This window comes from Globicephala melas, chromosome 7, assembly GCF_963455315.2.
Source record: "Globicephala melas chromosome 7, mGloMel1.2, whole genome shotgun sequence".
Taxonomy (NCBI): Eukaryota; Metazoa; Chordata; class Mammalia; order Artiodactyla; family Delphinidae; genus Globicephala; species Globicephala melas.
In genome coordinates this window covers 43,436,201-43,444,984 of record NC_083320.1, presented here as the reverse complement: position 1 = coordinate 43,444,984, position 8,784 = coordinate 43,436,201, and positions in this window count along the sequence as shown.

Genomic DNA, 8,784 nt, shown 5'->3' with positions numbered 1-8,784 from the left:
CTAAGAGAATGTGATGTACTGACTGGTGCAGGCCTGAGAAGTGTGTTTTACATCTGAGTGAGGACAAAGGTGTAGTCTTCGTCAAGCACATGGACTAAATTGGGGAAGAGTGAGGAAAGAGTAAAATTCAGTATGAAAATTGGGAGCTGTTGCTGGAAGATGGAGAGTAGATGGGATTCTGGAATACAAAACACACATTTATGGGGTAATCTATTACAGGGGGAAAACTCAATCGTGGCCATGGAGATATGGTTTTACTGGTTTGGTCAGGACCAATTAACAAGTAGTCTCAGATCAAAGGTGATGATAAAAATGCAGAGTGAACCCACTATATAGCCAAGGAAACTGATGATCAGTGGCATATCTGCCTAATAAATGGGTGAACCTTGGCTGTACAATGACAATCATACCACTTACAACTCATTTTTTTGGTGAGGATTAATAAACCAATGCATGTGAAAGTATAGGTGGTTAAAAAATACCCTTTGAGTCAAATTTTCCTTTCTTAGGTTGAGAGTTCTTTAGACTAGGAAGTATGCCTGATTCTTCTTCTTTTAAAAAAAAAATCTTTAGAACCTAGGATAGTATCTAATATATAGTAGAAATTTAATGTGTGTTGAACAAACAGGTGTTAGGTATATTAGTTAGGTTATAGGATAAGCTGTTGCAACAAAGAGAGACCCCAACATATACTGGTTCAAACAAGATACACGTTCATTTCTCTCTCACAGAGCAGTCTGGAGCCTCTGGGCAGTTTTGGTAGGAAGGTAGCTCCGCTCCTGTAAATCATGCAGCTTCCTTCTGTTTTATTCTACCACCTTTTCCTTGTTTTCCTCATAGGCATGGTTGAAGCTGGCTAACCACCATCGCAACTGTGTTCCAGCCCGTGGGAAGGTGCAAGAAGATTTGAAGGGCAAACAGCTTCCTTTTAGGAATGTGATACAGAGAGATGGGGGTGGGTGTGTTTCAGTGGGCTGTCTGTGCAGTGCCCTGGGGGTTGTTAGCTTATCAAGAACTGTCTCTTTAATTGTTACAGACCTGTTGGACCTGGGAATGCAAGGCCCCTGGCCACCAGAGCCAGGTAATCAAGGGACATACCCTGGGTGGCAGCTGAAAAGACCTGGGCACTGGAAGTAAAAACCAGGGCAGGGCTTCCCTGGTGGCACATTGGTTGAGAATCTGCCTGCCAATGCAGGGGACACGGGTTCGAGCCCTGGTCTGGGAAGATCCCACGTGCCACGGAGCAGCTGGGCCCATGAGCCACAACTACTGAGCCTGTGCGTCTGGAGCCTGTGCTCCGCAACAAGAGATGCCGTGACAGTGAGAGGACAGCGCACTGCGATGAAGAGTGGCCCCCACTCGCCGCAAGTAGAGAAAGCCCTCGCACAGAAACGAAGACCCAACACACCCAAAAATAAAAATAAAAATAAAAACCCAACCAAATTAAAAAAACAAAACAGGGCTTCCCTGGTGGCGCAGTGGTTGAGAGTCCGCCTGCCGATGCAGGGAACACGGGTTCGTGCCCCGGTCTGGGAAGATCCCACATGCTGCGGAGTGGCTGGGCCCATGAGCCATGGCCGCTGAGCCTGCGCGTCCGGAGCCTGTGCTCTGCAACGGGAGAGGCCATGACAGTGAGAGGCCCGTGTACCGAAAAAAAAAAACCAAAACAAAACAGGGCATCAGATATGTGTAAAAACTCCCCTCCTGGAGATACTGGCACTCTGGAGCAAGGAAGAGGGAGAGCGTGAAGATAGCACCTGTCTTTCAAAGTCTCTAGAAAGGATTACAGTCAGCCCTTAGACGTGTTTAACTAGAAGCCTGCCCCTCAGGCTGCAGCTATGATGATAAGCTAATAGGCCTCTTTCACAGAAAAGACTGAATGCCTGGGTCTATTGCCTTTTGCTGTGCCCTGAAGGAAGTAGCCTTTTAAGAATTCTTCCTCCATTATAAGCCCCACTAGCCAACAGAGCCAAGTTATGTAGAGGTATCCCCTGGTGGCAGACATAAAAACTGGCGCACCAGATGTAAAGCCAGGGCAGCAGACATGTATAAAAACTCCCCTCTGGGAGATACTGGCACTATGGAGAACAGCAAAGAGAGGGTTCTGAGATGGCGACCACTGGCTGAAGTGAAGCAGAGAGACAGGATAGAGATGGCACCCACTGGCTAAAGGAGAAAAAAAAGAAAAAGCCTTAAATTAAAAAAAAAAAAGATGGCATCCACCGACTGGAGAATGGCCAAGGGTTAAGTGCAAAATGATGCTCACCAGTCTCCATCCCTGGAGAGCACCTAAGCAGGCCCCAAATGTGTGTCAAATCAGATGCCTGCCCCTCAGGTCAATGCTCCCAGACAAGCAGATGAGCTTCTCCCATATAGAGTGGATGACTGCTGTGCTGGGCCCTGGGGGCAGGTGAGCCCTTTAAGAGCCATTCCTCAGATCGCTATAGCCTGTGGGTCTCGTTGGTTTTCAAAGCTAGATGTTTTGGGGCTGTCTCTCAGGTAGAGGTCTTAAAAGTTGGAGTGCCGATGTGGGGCTCAAACTTTTTGCTTCTCAGTGAGAAGCTCTGGGTTTTGAGTTCCCTCCGGACTGTGGGTAGCTATGCTGGGGGTGAGGCTTAAAGTGGATTGTGTCCCCGACTTAGATGTGGGCCTTCTTTCATTTGCCTGATGCATAGGAGTCACTCAGCCAGTTTTCAGGGTTTGTTTGTTGGTTTCTTTGTTTCGCAGAGAAAGTTGTTCCAAATATAGCTTTAGATTTGGTGTGTTTATGGAAGGAGGTGAGCTCAGCATACTCTTACATCACGATCTTGAACCATCTTGAACCATCTTGAACCACCATCTTGATGCTCTTATACATTTCCCTCTCATGAACATGGGTCTTACTCTTAAAGGGTTAATTTCTAGGAATGATTAACCCTGATTTTGTCATTTCTCCATATGAAAATTCTAAGGAATGTAGGAAGTATTATTTGAGTTAAGAATTATATTTTCAGCCAAAGAATTGATAAATATACTTACAGTCTGTTCAATGTTGAAGGGATTTGTCCCCAATCAATAAAACATATTTAAGGCAATTAGACTGCCCCAGATTTTCTGCCCCAGATTTTCTGGGGCAGTCTAATTTTAGATATCTGGTATTGTCGCCAATCCTATAAAATATTGTAGAGCATGCACCACCTATATATGTATATTTATTTATTTATGTATGTATGTACTAACATAGATATGAACTGATGTGTCATGTCACAAAACATAAAGCAAAACAGAAAAATTTAAAGGATGAGCTAAAATAATTGTAAACAAAAGTTCTAATATTCACTTCTCACATTCTCCTGGGGCTCATACACATACTACATTAAACCACTGTACCAGTCAGTAAGAGAATCTGGGCCAGAACCCAGGTCTCCTGACTTCAGAGGTGTTTCATCTGAACTTACTGTTTTTCATCTTTCTAATATCTAATGGAACTAAAGTGTAAGGCAGGCTTTGTTCCAGACAAGATGGAGTAAGTGCATACCTCCTGCTAATAACAACAATAATAATAACAAAAAACCCTGAACAGGGGGAAAGATAAGTTAAGAGTTTGGGATTAACATATACACACTACTATATATAAAATAGGTAAACAATAGGACCTACTGTATACAGGGAACTATACTCAATATCTTGTAATGACCTACAGTGGAAAAGAATCTGAAAAAGAATACATATACATGTATATATTTATGGGTGTGTGTGTATGTAAAACTGAATGACTTTGCTGTACACTTGAAACTGACACAACATTGTAAATTAACTACACTTCAACAACAACAACAAAAAACCAGCAAACAAACCCTGGACAAAACACACATCACTTACCAGAAGATCTGAAAAGTGGAGAAAAGAAGATGAATTAGCTAGAAAACGTGAGACCTGAGGAATAGGTTTCCTGAGTATTTTTCTTGCCCTCTATATATCCAAGCCTGTGTGTTAGAAAAGTTTGCAATCTGGAAATACTAATGGGAAAGGACAAAAACATCCCCAAGAAAATTCTGCCCTCTCCAGCCAAAGGACCTGGAAAGGGGCAGGCTTTTAGCAGAAATCAGAAAACAGAAAACAGAAATCTTTTAGCTGTATGTGGTAGGCAGAATTCTAAGCCATCCCCCCCCAAATTTCCTGCCAGTGATGCCCTGACCTGGAACTGGGAATTTGATGGACTTTACCTCTGTGATTAGTCTATGTTATACGGTATAGTTGATCTTAAGATGTGGAGATTATCCAGGTGGTCCTGGTCTTACACACGAGTCTTTTAAAAGTCAAGAATTTTTTTGAGAAGAGAAGTCAGAGAGATTCAAAACATGAGAGGGATTCAACATGAAGGAGGTTTTCTTTTGCTAAGATGCAGGGGTCCACATGGCAAGGTCCTGAGAGTGGCCTCTAGGAGCTCAGGATGGTCCCAAGCTGACAGCTAGCAAGACATGGGGACCTCAGTCTTACAACTGCAATGTAATTAATTGAATTACAAGGAAATTAATTCTGCCAACAACGTGAAGGAGTTGGAAGCGGGTCTTTCCGTAATTGAACTTCCAGGTGGAGATATAGCTTGTCCACATCTTGGTTTTAGCCTTATGAGATCCTGAGCTACGGGACTCTTGACTCAGGGAAACTACGAGATAATAAATTTGTGTTCTTTTAAACCACTAAGTTATTGGTAACTTGCCATTCTTGAGACAAACACTATGAAAAAGCCACGCCCTCCTTCACCCCAGTGGTGCTGCGGTAGTGGAGCTGGGTGGCAGAACTCTGACTTCCACTGCTGTATTAGTTTCCTGTTGCTGCTATAACAAATCACCACAATCTTGGTAGTTTAAAACAACACAAATTTATTATCTTATAGTTTTGGAGATCAGAAAGCCAAATGGATCTAAAACCAAGGCTAAAACCAAGGTGTCCACAGAGCTGCATTCTATCTGGAGGCTGTGGGGAGAGTCTGTTTCCTTGTTTTTTTCCCCAGCCTTTAGAAGTTTCCTACATGCTTTGGCTCACTGTCCCTTCCTCCATCTTTTTTTTTTTTAATGAATTTATTTATTTTTGGCTGTGTTGGGTCTTCATTGCTGTGCACGGGCTTTCTCTAGTTGCCGCGAGAGGTGGCTATTCTTCATTGTGGTGCACGGGCTTCTCATTGTGGTGGCTTCTCTTGTTGCAGAGCACAGGCTCTAGGCATGTGGGCTTCAGTAGTTGTGGCACATGGGCTTACTAGTTGTGGCTCACAGGCTCTAGAGCACAGGCTCAGTAGTTGTGGTGCATGGGCTTAGTTGTTCCACAGCATGTGGGATCTTCCCAGACCAGGGCTCGAACCTGTGTCCCCTGCATTGGCAGGTGGATTCTTAACCACTGCGCCACCAGGGGAGCCCCCTTCCTCCATCTTTAAAGTATATCACTCCAACCCCTACTACGGTGATCACATCCCCCCTCCCTTTTTTGACCCTTTTGTCTTCCTCTTATAAAGACGCTTGTGGTGACATTGGGCCCACCTGGATAATCCAGTATAATCAAGATCCTTAATTTAATCACATTTGGAAAGTCTCTTTTACCATGTAAGGTAACATATTCATAGGTTCTGAGGATTAGAATGTGGAATAGCTCTGTAGAGGCTTAATACACCGAATTTGAACCACAGCCCACAAAAGCAGGCCAGGATATACATTCTGGATATAAGCAGCTTAACTACATACTAAACTAGGAAATGTAAATAAGAACCAGAGTCTTATAATATAAAATGTTCAGGATATAGTCCAAAATTACTCACTATATCCAGAAAATTTTCACTCAAATAAGAAAAGACAATCAAGAGTTACCAACACCAAGATGACAACAGACGTCAGAATTATCAGACAGGGATTTTAAAGCAGCTATTACAAAAAGGTTGTAATAAGCAATTACAAATACTTTTGAATCAAATGAAAAACACAGAAAATCTTAGAAAATATTTATAGAATATATAAAGAAGAACCAAATGGGAATTTTAGAACTTAAAAATATAAAAACTGAAATAAAAACTCATTGGTGGGTGTTTTGAGAGTACCCAGGATTTAATTTATAGAGGAAACTGAGTGAGGACACTGAGAGGTCAATGCTATTGAAGGAAGAGTTCATTTAAGGGGCATGCTGTGCCGTGCAGGGATAGGTGAAGAAGTGCCAGGGTCAGGTAGGAGGCAGGAGGTGTGAGGGGAAAGCATGGGCAGAAGCCATTTTAGCTTCCAAAAGAAGGAATGGGTAGGCAAGTTTGAGCAACCTTAGGATTGGATAGTTTTAATGACTTCAGGGGGCTCAGGGTTACAGTGGTGGTCTCTACTTGTCCAGTACTTGGCCCCGGGATTGATTTAGGGCAGGGGAAATATTGGCTTGATGTGTGAATGTTAGGTAAAAGAGGTTGTTGGGCGTATGGGCTCTGGATTGGTTGGCTTGCTTATAAAAAGCACAAGGTAGGGGAGTCATTTGCTATCTCAAGGAATTAGTTAGTTCTGGGAGGGCCAGTGTCTCTCTGCTTGGCATGGCCCCCAAGATGTGAAAGCATCATAAAGTATAAAAAATAAAAAACATAATTAAAACAATGGCTCAATAGCGAAATGGGATGCCAGAAGGATCAAGTGAACTTAAAGATAGAGCAATAGAAATTATCAATACAAACAACAGAAAGAAAAGAGATTTATAAAAAATGAATAGATCCCTGGGGACCTGTGGGGTAGTAACAGAAGATCTAACATTCATGTTATCAGTTTCAGAAGAAGGAAAAGAACACTGAGCAGAAAAACATTTGAAGAAACGATGGCTCAAATTCGGTAAAAGATATAAACCTCCAGATTTGAGAAATTGAGTGTACCCCAAATAGAATAAATTTTAAGGGATTCATACCCAGATACATCATAATCAAACTTCTGAAAATGAAGGACAAAGAAAACTTTTGTAAGCAACCACAGCCAGAGAGAAACAATGCATTACCGACTGAGGAACAATGATTCAAACAGCAGCAGATTTCTCCTCAGAAACTTGAAGGACAGAAGGAAGAGGCAAAGATTTTTCAAGTCCTGAAATAAAAGCATTGTCAATCCAGAATTCTTTATCCAGTAAAATATATCCTTCAGGAAGGAAGGTGAAGAAACACTAAGAGAATCTGTCACCAGCAGACCTGTTCTACAAGAATGGCTAAATGAAATTCTTCAGACAGAAAGGAAATGATAAGGAAAGGACACTTGGAACACCATGAATGAAAAAAAGAGCAGTGGAGTCATATGGATTACATATTGTATAACACTCTCAAAGACAAAATTATAGTGATTGGAGAATAGATCAGTGGTTGCAAAGCGTTAGGATTGGAAGAGGGTGTGGTTATTTAAGTGTAACACAAAGAAGTTTCTTTCTTGTGATGGAACAGTTCTGGATTCTGATTGTGGTGATGGTTACAGGAATCCACAATCGTGGTAAGATTTCAAATTTTAGCCCCTAAAAAGAGTGTATATAAAGAAAGACTGGCAAAATCCAAATAAGGTCTGTATCTGAGTGAATAGCATTGTACAATACCACTGTGAATTTCCTGGTTTTGACATGTTACTGTGGTTATAGGAGATACTATCATTGGGGCAATATTAGGTACACAGAAACTCTCTTGTAATAATTTTTGCAACTTCTTGTCTTAAACATTTCCAGAACAAATTGTTATAATGACAGTATAGGACATATTTTAGTTTTTAAAAAATTTAATAATTTATAAAGGTAGGATAAGAGCAGGTGAAAGCAGAGTTTGAAGAAAATCAGCTGAACTGGCAATCGGTATAGGAAAGATTTTAGTTCAGTGAAATCATTCTGTGCACACCCCCTCTAATCTACACATGCATATGTACATATGCACACTCACGCACACATGCACACACAGGAACACAATTATAGCCACCTAGGTTTCAGTATTCCCTTGTTGTTTCTACTATTCTCTTTCTAGCCATCTATCTTAGATTTTTCTGTGCTTACATTAGGAAAGATCTCTCAGGAGATTAGTCATCTTTTCCTATTGGTGGTCTTACCCATTTAACTCCTCCCTCAGCCCCTTATGCTTCATCTCCTAATCCTTTTGAAGCCTTTATAATTCTCATTGCCATAAAATTCTAGCCTCCATTTCTAAGAATAATATTGCCAGCAGCCTATTTAACATCCCAGAATTTGCTATCACCTTATTAGATATGATAGAGCGAGAGAGCACAGGCTGAAGCCTGACTCAACATTAAGTGATGTCAGACAAAGGAGTCACCCTACAGGTGCTCACAATCTCACTGTCACATTCCTAAGGTCCATATGTCCTCTGGAGGGTTGTGGTGGGGAGAACAGCTCCAGAAAAGTCTGAGGAAACACAGCAGGTAAGTAGAAAGTAGGAAGAGAGGAAAGGAGTGGTGAGAAGTCATCCCATTTATCAGAACATTATTCAGCTCAAATCTTTTGATGATCATTCAGGCTGGGACTGAGAGAGGAGAAGAACAGTCAAGAGAAAAGAAGGAACAGAAAACTTCTTATAGCCAAAGAGTCTATTCCCATCTTGTTCTGAGGCTAGAGGGAACAAAGGGTCAAGGATGGTAGACCCAATTCTGAGGTTGCTGGGAGAGGGAATAGAGAGAGCTCAGTAGGTGTTGATGACTTTGAGGATCCAGTCTGTATAGTGAGAAACCTTGGTGTAGTGGCCAACATCACCTCTCAGAATATACCCTTCTGACCAGGATAAGATCCCTTGGAGCTGATACTGGCACAGAATTGGGG